The sequence below is a fragment of the Lactuca virosa genome, chromosome 8 (assembly GCF_052849685.1).
Source record: "Lactuca virosa cultivar CGN04683 chromosome 8, Lactuca_virosa_CGN04683_v6, whole genome shotgun sequence".
Taxonomy (NCBI): domain Eukaryota; kingdom Viridiplantae; phylum Streptophyta; class Magnoliopsida; order Asterales; family Asteraceae; genus Lactuca; species Lactuca virosa.
The window spans coordinates 75,276,479-75,293,058 of NC_136433.1; positions in this window are offsets into that span (position 1 = coordinate 75,276,479).

A 16,580-nucleotide genomic window follows, 5' to 3' on the forward strand; every position below is an offset into this window, starting at 1 on the left:
AACGAATGGGAATAATCAAATTAGGCAGAAAGATAAAAGTTTCTCAAATCTGAAAAGATGGGAGAGTACTTTAGTATGATGTTTGTGATCATCTTAATGATTTAGAAATCATATCACAATTAGTCCTCTAAAGGTCATCTTAGTGCATTCTTATGACTAAGAAAAGGAGTCATGAATTGTTGAAATGGTCAGATCAGGAAGATGAGTCATACTTCGTTCCAAAACAATTCTTAGAGTCATACTCCAAGATTGTAACTTGAGTGACATATCTTAAAGAAAGGTTTAAAACACTTGTCAAATGTAAGAGTAAAAGTGTCCTACTCGTGTACATTTGAAATTGGTAAGTTGTGATGTTTTGGATAAAACAAAGACCAACTAAGGCCAATTGTGTGAAGTGTTTGTCTTGATAAAGAATCCGCACTATGTCTTGAATATTTGGCAAGATAGTCTTATATGTCAAGAGGATAGTGGGAGTCTTAAAGATCCTAAAAAGAATTTCAAGAACTAATCAAGAATAAAACCTGAGGTTCTTCACTAGCACACGACTTGAGGTTTATAACCTATCGTGTTGATATATTCTGTGCCCATTCCAGTTAAAGTTGGCTTTGCATAGGAGTTCTGAAAGTTCTCAATTGGTTGCATAACAACTTGGAAGCAATGGCAGGCCCTGTACTGCCAGGTGGCAAGAAGTTAAGATTGCATAAGTTCAGTCCATATGAGTTTGGATTTGTCATTATCCTTGTCTTATGACTATGGTTTTGACGATTCACATGGATAAGAACACATACACCATAAAATCTAAGGGTCATAAGGTTTCTCTCCGATTCATGAAAATGATGGTGAGGAAACACTTCCACCAAGTAGATTTGAAGCAGATGGCAAAAGGTCTAAAAAATTGAGACTATGATTACAGCATCCCTTTTCATAGTTCTGAAATTGTTTAGACACATATACATGCTATCTAAGGAAAGGTGTATGATTTTGATAAAGTTTTATCAAAGCATCTCGTATCAGAATTCTGAACTTTGGTAAGAAAGTCAATAAAGTATTGATTTCTAGAAGTCCAGCTGATTTCTGAGTACATGTCAAAGCTAGTGGGAGCATAAGTGTTATGCTAATAATCATCATGTAAGTGGGAGCATGATAATTATTGTTAGTGTTGCAAGTTAGCAATGTTAATTATAGAAAACAAAAGTTTCAATTCGTGAGGCTACAGGGACTGAAAAAGTTGTTTTGCTATAGTTAAGGGAGATGATATACTTCATTTCAGTTCTAAAGGCTTAGATTGAGACCTTAATCATTTTTAGTAAAGAATATATATATGAATTTCATGTTGGATTGGTTCAACTTAAGGAAATTATATATATTGCGTTCTCAAAATTCGATTATGATTACTACATCCCTCTTCATAGTCAAATTTTGAAAACATGGCAAATAAAAATATTGTAGCAAAAGACTGGTCTAGAATCATGTCTTTATGTGAGACATCATGAATCGTGTACCATTTGCTTTGGGTACAGGATCGATTGCATGTGCTATAATATTTGTCATTTCTAAATTTTTCCAAATGCCCAGAGGCATTAAGAAGGGAAAAGGTCTAGAATTGGATATGACTAAAATGATTAAGCAATTGTCGAGGACAATATGAGGTTTACCAAAGATTGGTTGCTCAGGGACAGTTGGAAGTATAATGCTAATTTTGGAAGGACCATATTGACATATTCTGAAAAGAGGCATCTCTTATTCAGAAGTGATAGTCAAAATGAGAATATGGAGTTGTCTCCATAGGTGGAAGTTATCTGTGTAAGATTAGAAAACTTAATGCAAGAAGCATGTCCAAAGCAATGTACTTTGAATATGAGACTTAGTTTTCATGGAGTTGATCTCCATTGGAATACCTTATAATGACTGTTGACAAGTCTTTGTGACTTTGTACATATTCATTACAGGAGGGTCAGTGCATATAAGTTTAAAATCTAAACAGATTTCGATAAATGATAGGAATTTGAAATTCTCACATTTTTTGATAAGAATTTGGGAGTGTGAAATTAGAATCATTGAAATTATGTTCAATTGGTTTATTTCACAAAGTAAGGATCATAGACAAACATAGAGTGCATACTTGGTGTATGGCAAAGCTATTGTTTAAGAAAAACATAGTGTACATGCTTGGAGCATGGGACAACTAGTGTTTTTAATTCAAGTATAAAGTTGATAAAACCGAAACAATGAATAATGAGTAATCAGTATGGTGATAAATAAAAGTGTTTATTTATATTCATAGGGTTTGATACCATATTTGATTCATTTATTCTTGTGTTTCACTTTGCATGTTTTGACTTCCAGAATAACTAAGTCGCTCTTCCTGAATGATTAAGTTATTCAAACCATCCACAGTCGGTCATATGTTGGAAGTAGATATGAATCAAGACTGTCATGGGTTGGTTTGTAGAGGTCCAAGTTGGAGGACAAAGTGGTGCAACAACACTCATGAGTGCTCATAAGTTCTGAGTATTGGATTCAACCCACGCTCATTTGAATCACTTCATGGATTTTATCACGAGTGATCATGAGACGATAATATCTTATATTCTTAAAACCTAGAGATATGAGTTGTTACTATGAGTTGGTTATACATTGATTGCACGAAAACACATTGGTAACTCGATGTTATAAAACGTGCCTTTGTGTATGATTCAACAAGTAGTAGAACAAGCCATATGAGTCGAAGTTTATCCATTCCTTTTACCTTAGGGATAAAAGCGATATATGTGGGCCTCTCGATGATTTAGCGATGACACATGTGAGTGCTTGGCCAAGCCAGGACTGATTTGATTTGTTCAATCAGTCAGTCATCATAAATCGAAAATCGAGAAACAACAAATGGACAGAGAGAATGATTGATAATCCATGTCTCAGTCCATATGATATCTAGAATGGAGGAATATATGATCCCTTATCTAATGGACAAGTCATTGACAAGGTCAGAGTTCGACATCGGCTTTAAGAGCTACGATTGGCAGTTAGGTTTTGAAGTCATACTCAATAATAGTTTTAGACTTATCCAAGTGGGAGACTGTTGGATTAATGTCTAAGTCCATAACTATATTTGGTTTGTACTTGATCCGACCCGGCATGGTCCATTTGGGTTGCACTTCACCGGCACAATTTATATGGATAGTCTTTTGAGAATAGTATATTTATGATTTATATTAATATATTATAAGTTCTAATATATTAATATGGAATCATATTATTTAATTAGTATTGATCAAGAATTAATTTAGAATTAATTAAGTGATCAAAAAGAACTAATTAAATATGGACTCTTATATATATGGAATGGGCCAAGTTCATTTAGGTTGGGCTAAGCTTTCATGGATGGTCCATGGAGCTTTTAACCCATGGATCCTATGTAAATGAAAGGTCATGGATATTAGGGTTTACATGGATGTAACCCTAATCCTCCATAATATATAAAGGGGTCCTTGGCTCACAAAATTGGAACAAGTGTGTGAAAATAAGAGTGGGCCGATTTTAGTGTGCATACATATTCTCTCAAGTTCTTCCAAGGTGTTTTGGTGATTTGTGATTCCATTTGAGGCTTCCACACTATTGGGGCTAAGCTCTTAAAGCTTGAAGACATCAAGCTACATCAAAAGGTATGTCATCTAACTAGAACTTTGTAGTATAGGTGCTTCATAATATGTTAGTTAGGATGAAACCTTGGAATAGTTAATATTTGCATGTATAATAGGAAACAAAAACATAGATCCAAGGTTTATAGGGTTGCATGTACACCATAGGAGTGTTAGAATGCTCAAAACCCAACAGTGGGAACAACCAAAAAGTCCTACGGAGATTAGAAGCTTTTTAGGATTAGCCGGATATTATCGTCGATTTATCCAAGGCTTTTCTTCGATCGCTACTCCATTAACAGCTTTGACCCACAAAGGAGCTACTTATGCTTAGAATGAAAAGCATAAGGAGGCCTTTGAAAAGTTAAAGAAGAGACTGTGTGAAGCACCAATTCTTTCGTTACCTGAAGGAGTTGAGGAATTCGCAGTCTATAGTGATGCCTCTGGAGTTGGGTTAGGATGTGTTCTGACCCAACGGGATAAAGTGATAGCATATGCATCGAGGCAGTTGAAAGAGCATGAAAAGAACTACCCCACTCATGATCTGGAGTTGGCAGCGGTAGTATTCGCCTTAAAGATATGGAGGCATTATCTTTATGGTACTAAGTGTAAACTTTTCACTGATCATAAAAGTCTTCAATATCTCTTTAATCAGAAGGAATTGAACATGAGACAGCGGCGCTGGCTGGAACTACTCAAGGACTACGACTGTGAGATACTTTACCACCATGGTAAAGCAAATGTTGTTGCTGATGCTCTCAGTCGGAAGGTAAATCTTGAAAAGAGAAGGCCAAGAGCGTTGAGAATTGAAGTTGTCTCGACAATTGTGGAAAGTATAAAGAAAGCTCAGGAGGAAGCTTTAGAGAAAATTGACCGGAAGGAGGAACGTTTGGGCAAAACGTTGGTGTTTGATACAAACGGTCAAGGATTGAAGGTATTCAAAGATAGGATTTGGGTACCTAAGACGGGAGGAGTAAGAGGTCTTCTGATGGAAGAAGCTCACAAAACCATGTACTCGATTCATCCCGGCAGTACGAAAATGTATAGGGACCTAAAACCCTATTATTGGTGGCCGACGATGAAGTTCGATGTTGCTAAGTATGTGGCCGAGTGTGTAACTTGTGCTAGGGTTAAGGCACAACATCAGAAACCGTATGGGAGTTTAGAACCTTTACCTGTACCCATGGGTAAATGGGAAGATATCACTATGGATTTTGTGACTAAACTGCCCAGAACAAGGAACGGTCACGACATGATTTGGGTGGTCGTTGATCGCTTCACTAAGAGTGCGCATTTCATAGCCGCTAACGAGAAATGGTCTATGGATAAACTTGCAAATTCTTACGTGAAGGAAATTGTGAGGCTACACGGTGTTCCGTTAACGATTGTATCCGATCGTGACGGCCGTTTTACCTCAAGGTTTTGGAAAAGTCTACAAGAGGAATTGGGTACCAAGTTGTGTTTGAGTACAGCTTACCATCCTCAAACCGATGGTCAGAGCGAACGAACGATTCAAACATTGGAGGATATGCTGAGAGCATGTACCCTAGAATTCCAAGGTAACTGGGATGAACACTTACCTCTAGTAGAATTTTCCTATAATAATAGTTTCCACTCGAGCATCAAGATGGCACCTTATCACGCTTTGTATGGGGAGAAGTGTCGAACGCCATCATGCTGGTTGGAAGCTGGGGAAAAGCAGTTTATGTGAATTGAGATAGTCCATCAAACTGCTGAAAAGTTGAAAGTGATAAGAGAAAGGATGTTAGCTGCTCAAGATCGACAAAAGAGTTATGCTGACAAGAAAAGACAACCGATATCCTTCGATGTTGGAGATTCGGTTTTACTTAAAGTCTCGCCGTGGAAGGGACTTATAAGATTTGGTAAGAGGGGAAAGTTGAGTCCAAGGTTTATTGGACCATTTAAAGTTCTTCAGAGGATCGGGAATCAAGCTTACAAGCTAGAATTACCGGAAGAACTGGAGGGTATTCATAACACATTTCATGTGTGTTATTTGAGAAAGTTTACGGGAGATGTGCCCGACATAATTCCCATTTCTGAGTTAAGATTGGATGAAAACAAGAGGTTGATTGAAGAACCTGAGGCAATCGTTGACCGTAAGACTAAGAAGCTGAGACGCAAGATGGTCGATTTAGTGCTTGTGCGTTGGAAACATACGAATGGGCCAAATCTCACTTGCGAAACGGAGAGTGACATGATGAGTCGCTACCCGCATTTGTTTGCTGATGTGTGATTCTGGGGACGGAATCATCCTAAGGGGGAGAGAATTGTAATGCCCGTGTTTCTAGTCTAGGCATTTATATTGACATTATAGTCTAGGTTAACCTTTGTAACTCATTTTGAAGAAATGAAAAGGAATTATGTGAATATTATGTGAATTATGTGTTTTATGCTTAATTATTAGGGCTTAATTAATTAAGAATAAAAATGAGCGTCAAAAATTAAATTTTAGATAAAGCCGATATCTATTAAGAAACTTGTAGTGGGCGTGATAAGGATTACGGATATATAAAGAATGCCGAAATCCGAGTTATAACGAAGAAGTTATAACCTGTCGAAGTTTCGCGACAAACCGGCACGGGGCCGAATGTCGTAAAAAGTGAGTTTTCGATAAACTACTTTTTTGGCTTTAGTGATCTAAACGAAACTTGTAGTGTTCGTTAAACCGAGAGTAAGTATAAAAAGAACGCCCAAATCTGACTTCGTATGAGGAAGTTATGATTTTTCGAAGTTTCAGCTTAGCAGTAGACAGCTAAAAACTCGAATTTTAGATCGAGTGATTTTTAGCCGACACGACCTAAACGAGAATCGAAGGTCTCATCATTAGTAGCACAACGGTAAAAAGTCTGACGAAAACGGACGTCGGATGAAGAAGTTATGAATTTTTAACGGATTTCCTGTCTCGGTCTGTTAAAAATAATAATATAAAAATTAAAGTCAAAATTAGCCGAAGAAGTCTAAACGAAAGTTGTAGAGCGTAATTTTACCTACGCGTGCATATAAGGAACGTCAAAAACGGAGTTTGTATGGGAAAGTTATGGATTTTAGAAATTTTGGCGCGAAAATCGAGAAAATTCGCATAGTCACGTTTTGCCACGTCACTTTCGCTGAAAGAGTGCCACGTGTCCGAAATTGGTGAGTCATGCGAAGCCACGTGTCACCTTCCCTCACATGAACAGTAGCTGCGTGTCGGATTCTGATTCGACCGAAGGGAGGCCCAATCCGAAGCTCGCAGCTAGACCGAGCCTCGCACGCCTTAGCCTCCGAGCCTCGCACATGGACCACTAGACCTCGGTCCAATCAGCAGCTGCCACCGAGGCCTTCGCACATGCAGCCACCTGCGCACCTTCGCCTACGGACCCCACCACCGGAACCGACTTCGGACTCCCTATAAATAGAAGGGTCCTGCGAGCCTTCTCGGGTAGATTTGGAATTTTGCCATCTTTCACCTCTTTCTTCATATTTTCTTCATCTTAGAATCCCCCAAAGCCCCGGTATCGATTATAAGCCCCGGAATACGCCACGAAGAGCCCGTGAAGCCCGGAAAATTTATCCTTTCGGTTTCGAAGCCCGACCTTTACAGAGTCCGGTTTCTCAATAAAACTCCCGGTTTTATTAGAAACGAACGTTTTAGGAAACGAATTGCTGCCCGATTTTCATCAAAACATGTGAGTGTATAGTCACTTTCAGTTTACACATAGATATGAAGTATTTACCTTATAATACGTGCTATGTGTAAATATATTAATTGTTTATTTGAGGTGACGGTTGAGTTGATGTTTTATACAAGTTTTAAACTGTATATGTATTTTTATCTACAAATATGTTGGGTAGAACATGGATAGATAGTGATGTGTGATAAAATAAAAGTGATGAGAGGCCTCGTTGTGATTTGTGATTCAGTCATCTAGCAGAGTTTGGATGACGACCACAGACTTTCTAGACAGTCCAGTGGGAAGCACTAGCAGGCCCGCAACCTGTAGGTGTTAATGAACTTGGGTGTTTATTCGCTGTACTCCATCCCCCTCATGGTTGCCTTTAGGACATGTATGGCTGAGGAAACCCCTTAGCAGTAGTGTCCATCCCGATGTTATTATTTTTAGCCTAGGTCCCTTGTGAAAAGTGTTTAGGGACGTAAAGTGAGGATAACGGTAACGGTTAATCAGGGTTATTGTTGATTGGTGAACTTAATAAGTTTATTATTACTGTGGGTTGAAAACCCTATATGCTCACCAGGCTCCCAAGCCTGACCCACTCAGTTTTTTATGATTACAGGTAGTGGACCCCGAGCATAGTCGGAGGATGACGTGAGATTTTTGGATTATAGGCCAGTAGTTGTAAATAACTGTAGTAAGGCTTATAATGTCTTGTTTATGCTTTTGATCTGTATCGGAACATGACATCCCGAGGTTTTGATATATATGGAAAATATATACCTTCTCAATGAAGGGTTTTGATAAACTTTTATCATATGTTGTTTGGGGACCAATTCCACAACATCTTTTGAAAAGATTTCTCTGATTTTATTTTAAAAAGCATAAATTAAATCGGTCTTTTCTGGGCCTTACAATATTTTACTGTATGGCCCTTCCGGTTGCATCTTGTGCACATCATCACCATAAAACACATAACATTTTTCACTACTAATATTCGTACTTTGATACATGAAAATTTGCTCGAAAGAGCATACATAGAGGTGCAAAGTTTGACAACATAACGACTCTATGAGTAGTGTAATCACTTAAACATGGAGTCGGTAGTACATAACATGGATCATTTAGCATAATACCGACGAGGGATACGGCTTGTTCCTCATACGGTGAGACCTATATAGCAAATAGTAGAGCGAGTCCTACCAGTAGGGATGACGATGACACTCAATCGTCGAGCTGACGTATCAGAAGTTCAGCTAGTTCATCCGGCCATAAAAAGTTGAAGCTTGAGGCTGATAATTTCTTCCTCGAGAGTGCGTAGATAGTCTGTATCACCCTTTTGAATTGTACGAGGATCTGATGGGGCTTTCGATAGATGGGGTTCACTACGTGCCTCCTCTACGTCCTTCTTTTCATCTAACTTCTGATCATATTCGTCATATTCGTAATCAGTTACCACATACTCTTCCTGTTTCACTTCGGATCCAACGTTGTATGCTGCCCCTTGTCCTTCCTCGGGTTCATCTTCAATCATTCCTTGGTTCACCAAGACTCAGTGAAACTGAATGCCCTGATGCTCTTCTTCCATGGTGACTGTGAGGAGGTATGTGAATAAACTATTATTACTCCTAAGATGTTTTAATTATTATGTAAATTGAGTTGATGTTCTTTTCTTGGTAACAAAGGGGTATGTTTTTAGGTTTACCGACCATCGAGGTTTCCCCGGGGCATGTGATAGTTGTACCTTGGAGAAAATGTAGTTGATCAGGCTACATCCATCCCCTTAATACAACTAGGAACAGTCCCGACTCAACCGAGATGTCGGTATCATCTTATTTGATTTGGTATTATGTTCTTTTTCCTATATCGTACAAGTAGAGGTGTTTTATCGTTGTGTTTTATTTGTTTTGTTCAGAGTTGTTTTCGTCCCTCTTTGGTTTATAGTTGCATATCAATGTGTGGTTAGATATGCCAGTTCACTATAAACAGAGCTCTGATACCAACCTGTCACACCCCCAAACCAGACGGCGGAAACGTCCGAGGGCTCACGTGACTTAAATTGAATATCATCACAATGATTATACATGAAACACAACATAAACTTCACCATGCATTAATACATAACAATTGACATTGTTCACATCCAGTACATTGTTTAAATATTACATATCCATAGCATCAATTGTTCGAGTGTTTGCAAAACATAACATCCTAACATACTTGATATTACCCTTCAGCTTACCTGTTACCTGAGAATACAAGTTATTTTGAAAACGTCAACATATGAAATGTTGGTGAGTTCATAAGCAGGGTTGTGATAAAAATGATTTGTGTAGTTTATAAAACCCAGAAAATCCGATATTTTCTGAAAAGACAATTGTTTACCAAAGTGCGAAGATCCATAAGTTGGTGCATGAATGATTTCAAAACGTGTATAAATGGGAAATTTTGCATTATAGTTATTGAAAATACAAGCGAGTGGTGTTGATTTCCTCGAAAACCCGATGTTTTCCGATAACATAATATAATTGTTTCAAATTGTTATACCGCCACACAAGTGATTTTGATTACTTTTCCTTGATTACTCGGATAGTATTGGATTTATTTAATTACGTGAGTCGTTATAACAATGCATAATAATGACTAGTTCGTCTGTCTTGGCATCCTAAAGAACGCCGGAATTGATCTTAAGATTTTGTCACCCTAGACTGGTCGAGTCTAACTGTAGCGAACAACTGAGGTGTGGGGGAGTCACCCCCGTATAGATCTATACACAAACTCTCCCTCTCCTTCCAGGAGACTTTGATTATAACTACAGACTACGAACGACCCTTAGAGGTGTCGCCCGTTATTACTCACTTAATCCAAACAACATTGATTACTATTGATTAACGACCTGTATTTGTTTACTTGAATTGAAGGTAAGCCTAACAAACGAGGAGAAGAGGATTACAAGGTCCTGCTAATTATGTGTGTTATTTAAGGCTGTTGGTTATACGAAGGACGCGTTGGCCCATTTCGCATTTGATTTATTTGGACCTTACTAGAAATGCTAATGGGCCACTGAGGCCCAATAGCACTTGAAAGCCATTGAGGGTCCCTTAAACATGTAATTGGGTCACAGGAGGCCCAATAAACGTTTATTTTCATCGTTGGGCTCAAAAGTTATGTTAATGGGTCACGAAGGCCCAATAAGCATGATTTGAGACTTTCAAGCCCAATGATTTGAATATTTACTTGTTTTAGGTATAGTATATTTGTTGGAAAATTTGATTGAACGATTGTTAATTTCGTATCGGCACGAGGCCGGTTGGTTGTTTATAACGATATTTGGAATTTTACGTATATTCATCTTTCTATTTTCATGAGTTGTAGTTTGGTATTTTTGACTCAAATATCTTAATAATAAAATAATTGGTTCAAAATATTGGTTTGACCCTTTTCAACCCTTCTTTAATAAAAATGACAATTTTAGTCCCTTATTTTAAAAAAAGAAAAACATTTTAGGCCCTTAAACCATTTTCTTTACATTTTTGACCAATAGACTTGTTTAAGTGATGTTTTTAGTTCAAAATTTACTCTTTGGCAGTTTCAGCCCCTCCAGTAAAGATTTTTTCAGTTAAAGTCCAACTTTTTCGCAACTTTTACAATTTTGGCCCAAATTCCAAAAACTTTACATTTTTGATCCTTTTTGGAAAAGAAAAGCATTTTAACCCTTGAAATAGTTTTTTTTACCCCTTTTACTCCCTGTTTCGAGAATTGTACCATTTCAGCCCCTTAAAATCGTATTTTTTGCAATTTTAGGCCTATGGGCCGAAAAGCCCAAAAATTAGCCCATTAAGCTATAAATTACATTTCTAGTCCTTTAAAGAGTATAATATTCATAAAAACATTTATTTTTACTGTTTTGACTCTTTTAGTCCTTAAGAAAACCTTAAATGATAAATTTCAACCCATCTTTTGTTTATTTGACAATTATAGCTCAAAAATGAGTTTTATGTTGCATTATGTTTATTATGACTTTAGATAGAAACTTTTCTTGACTTGTTCAATGAAAAGTATATTAGATCATGTTTGTTTCCCCTCTTGTGCCATAGATCTCAAGATTTCTTCCCTTTTTGTTACATATTTACCACATAAACACATAAAATCACACATACATACATGAAATCACACATAACATACACATACACATAGATCTACACATTTTACTTGTATTCTCCTCCATAAAACTTGTGAAAATAAAAAATAGAGGGGTATGAACTCACCTTGAGTTTTTGGGTTCGGTTTTGAAGAGAAATGGAATAGTTTGATGTTATTTTCGGCTTTAGTAAACCCTCCTTGAATAGATCTCGAACTTATGGAGGTTTTCTAAGAGTATAATCACAAAATGCTTAGAATGAATGATCTTAGCATAAAAATGAAGTTATACAACTTAGAGGTGTAAGGACTTACCATGGAAGATGAGTTTTAGGTGGAAACCTTCTTTATCCACCTTAGATCTTCGAAAATTTATGAAGGAGATGAAGACTTTCTAGAGAGAGTGAGGTTGAAAGAAGTTGGTGTAATGTGTGTGTGTGTGTGTTGTGATCTCGGCCGAGAGATAAGAAGAAGAGAGAGAAATAGGCCTTGATGCATTTTGGATCATACAAGCTTGCTTGGAAGTATGGGATGCAAAGGCTTTGTTATTTGTTGTGTAATATGGAGGTGGCACCTCTAAAGTCAACCTCTATTTCCCTTTATATATATATATATATATATATATATATGTTGGGCCGAGAGGGAGAGAAAAGAGAAGAGGATTTGGGCCATTTGTGCTTAAGTCCATAATTTGGGCCCAATTTGATGGTTTTCGGCCCAATGGGCCTTTTAGAGTAGTTCACGGCCCAATATACATCAAAGAATGAGTTTTATGGCCCATTAGGGCTAATTAGATTTGTTATGGCCCAATAAGGCCCATTTAGATAAACTAGCCCATTTTAGGATTATAAGGCCCAAAAAGGTTAAGTTTTATGGAAGTGGGTCCAATTAGGGCCCATTTAAGGGTCCTAAGCCCAAAATAGTCAAATTGGAAGCTTATTGGTCCATTAGGCCCAATAAGGAAATCCTAGTCCAAAATGGACTTGAACCGGGATTTTTAGGGTTTCCAACCTTTTGTTGACTATTTGAATGTTTGTATAGAGTATTTGATGGAATTTGTGGTCATTGAATAAGCACCATACATGTTTTCAAGTTTTAGCTACAATGTCATTCTTTGTTAAGTGTTTACAACGTATCAGAATTCCTAGTTGTGACATCATCCCCCCGTTAGAGGGAATTTCGTCCCGAAATTCTTTTTAAAGCTAGATTCGAGAATGCGAGAATAGGTGAGGGTACTTCTGCTTCATCTGGTCTTCGCGTTCCCATGTGAATTCTGGTCCACGTTTCGCGTTCCACCGAACTTTCACAATCGGAATGCGACTTTGCTTAGTACGCTTCACTTTCCTGTCCATGATTTCAACTGGTTCTTCGATGAACAGGAGATTCTCGTTGATTTCGATTTCTTCTAATGGAATGACGAGAGTTTCGTCGGATAAGCACTTCTTTAAATTGGAAACATGGAATACGGGGTGTACACTGCTGAGCTCAGCGGGTAGCTGCAGTCTATAAGCCACTGGACCTATTCGGGTAAGAATCTCGAAGGGTCCAATGTATCGAGGGTTTAGTTTTCCCTGCTTCCCAAAATGAATCACCCCTTTCCAGGGAGAGACCTTTAATAACACCCTATCCCCGACTTTAAATTCCAAGGGCTTTTGCCGCTTATCGGCGTAGCTCTTTTGTCTGTCTCGTGATGATTGCAGTCGGGCCCTGATCTGAATTATCTTCTCGGTCGTTTCGCGTATGATTTCCGGTCCTGTTAATGCATTGTCTGGTGTTTGTCCTTTTGCTAGCTGAGTGTCTCCTACCTCAGCCCAACACAACGGTGATCTACATTTACGCCCGTACAATGCCTTGAAAGGAGCGACTTTGATGCTTGAGTGATAACTGTTATTGTACGAGAATTCGATCAAAGGCAAGTGGGTATCCCACGACCTTCCAACGTCTATCACACATGCGCGAAGCATATCTTCTAGCGTTTGAATGGTTCGCTCGCTTTGACCATCCGTTTGTGGGTGGTAGGCAGTGCTCATGTCAAGTTGTGTTCCCATAGCTTTCTGAAGCGATTGCCAAAAGCGTGAAGTAAACCTACTATCTCTATCTGAGATGATAGATATTGGCACTCCGTGGAGTCTCACGATTTCCTTGATATAGATCCTTGTCAATCGTTCCATCTTGTATGATTCTTTTATTGGCAGGAAATGAGCGAATTTTGTCAACCTATCAACTATTACCCATATGGTATCCAAACCATCAGTCGTCTTGGGTAGTTTGGTCACAAAGTCCATAGTAATCCTTTCCCATTTCCACTAGGGAATTACTGGTTGCTGTAGTAATCCCGAGGGCTTCTGATATTCCACCTTTACTTTAGCACATGTGAGGCACTTGCTAACGTAAGTGGCAATTTCTGTATTCATGTTAGGCCACCAATAATGTTGCTTGATATCCAAGTACATTTTATCTGAACCCGGATGGATGGAGTATCGTGTCTTTAGGGTTTCCAACCTTTTCAAGTTTTAGCTACAATGTCATTCTTTGTTAAGTGTTTACAACGTATCAGAATTCCTAGTTGTGACATTAGGCCTTTAGTGGCGACAAATGCTACAGTCGCCGCTAAAAGGCACTGTCGCCGCTAAAGGCCGATATTCTTGTATATAATATTAATTAAACATATCTTACAAAACATATTCTAATATTAATTATCAACACAAAAGCAAATGCAATAAATAAAGTAAAAAATTCAATAAACTGTTTTTAGAAAACATATCTTACAAAACATATTCTAATATTAATTATCAAAAAGTTTTTAGTCTAACATTAATTATCAAAAAGTTTTTAGCTAGCGGTATCACGTGTGGTCTACCTTCTTGAGATTGAGGGTTCAAGTCTCATCATAAACATAGGTGAAATTAAGGAGTAGTTTAGAAGTAACTTAGATTTGGCATTACTAAAATGCTTCTAGCACAGTGGTATCAGGTGTTGTCATCCCTCATTGACGTTGATACTTCAAGTCTCGTCGTGGACATAGAAAAAATTAATGTGTAGCTCAAAAAAAATTAATTTTCCGTTTAAAAAAATATATTTTCTACGTGCTAACAATTTTTATATATAATCAAGTCCGCACAAGGTAACTTGATTCCATCTTTAGACCAGATATACATATTTTAATACAATATAATATTAAATTATGGTATGTAATTATATTAGGAATTAAAAATTTAAAGGGTAATTACTTGGAATTAGATATGATAAGTAATCTTCTATCAATATGATTATATATACACAATCATTCACTTTTTATAACAATGAACTTTAAGTTTTTCAAATTTTATAGAAGAGTATTTTTATTTTTATGCCATCTTGGACCATTATTGTTAACCGATAATAACCATTAACCATAACCATTAACCGACTAAAACCCTTAACCAAAACCAATATTAACTGCTATCCAATGGTTATCGAAATACATTAACCAATTTTAATGATTATGATTCGGTTTTGACCAATAACTGAACAAAACCGTCTCATACACACCCCTAATTAATGTTTTTAATTTACTTAAATGTAAGCGTTATATTATTTGTTAAAATAAACTATTTCTTATATTTTCGAATTAAAATATGAAATTTATGCATTAAGTTTTTTAACTTTCTTTCGGAGCAAAAACAAGCAATATGTTGCTTCTTCTAAAAAAATTGTTTTGATTTATGACATCACTAAATACAGTTGCCGTTTTTATACTTAGGGTCTACCCCCTAAGTCTATACGAAAGTGGAAAGAAAATAATCAATCCACTCTAGCCTCATATAGATTAGCTAATTTGTCTCGCGAAAGGGTGGCACCGTCCCAATAGATCGTTCTATATCCCATGATGGGGATATCATGGCTCGAGCAAGTTATTCTTATCATTGATTTTCATACTTCACTCATTCCATACATTAGTGTCAAAAGTACTCATTTCATAAGTAAAGAAAGTTTAATTTTTAAATACTTTAAACGCATTATCATGTTAATCAAAAGTTTATTTTGTCATGTACCCCCAAAGTGGGAAAAGCCCACAAGTACTCACCTAGTTCCTGAGGTAGTTTGCTACTTTTTTCCAGCTCAATTCTACAAGCAAATCCTTCCTATAAGCCGCCTATATAAAGTAGGTGAAGGTCAAAAATGATCAAAATACCCTTGAGAGTCATAAATAAAATAAACCCTTCTAAACATCATTTTTCATCCATCCTTAACTAGTGCAATTGAAATCAGGTCAAACGGATAAGCCAAACTCAAGTTAGAAATTTTTAAATTTTCAAATAGCCAAATCCATCTGACCCGAGTGGAATTTCACTATGCCCGAGTGAATGGTTTCAAATAGCCAAATCCACCCGGCCCGAGTGGAAGTTCCACTCTGCCCGAGAGAATAGTGTTGTCCATAATTTTATTTCTTTTGACATCTTACTTTGCATAGTTCTTGAAGGCCCTTTTCAATTCACTTTATACTATTTGCATAGATTCTCACACATGATTAGGAGGTGTTTTATCATCAAAATACACCCCACTTAATCCATTAAGTGCTCACTGAAACCTTTAAGATCACAGTGATTCTCATCTTTTCTAAGAGAATGGTTAGTTAGGCTGTAATGGAATTGGACATTCCAAAGTTTACAATTAGTTTGAATCAAACTAATTGTACACTCATTTGAAAGTTTTTAATTACTTAAAAGAATAACTAATCTCGTTGTAAATGTCTAATATAACTTTGGAATCATTAATTCCATTCTAAATTCCTAAATTGCCCTTATGGCCAATAATTCCATATATCAATCAAGGAATCAAGTAACACCTTATGTTTTGAATCCAAATCATTCGAAAAGTATACATTCATGATTATGAACTTCCTTTACCCATAAATTTCTCAAACACAAAGGATTCCATCGTTTTCATCACCATTTCCCAAAAATCCATTTTAATCCATCCTTATACATAATTCTACCATCATGGACGAGTTTGAGTAATCCCATTGGGTTTATTGTTGTCAAACTTCATCAGGTCATATCAAAACTTAACATAAATATACAAGATCTCCCAATTTGGGATTCCAGGGTTCATGTTGACATTTTACCAAAATCATCCAAACCATCAA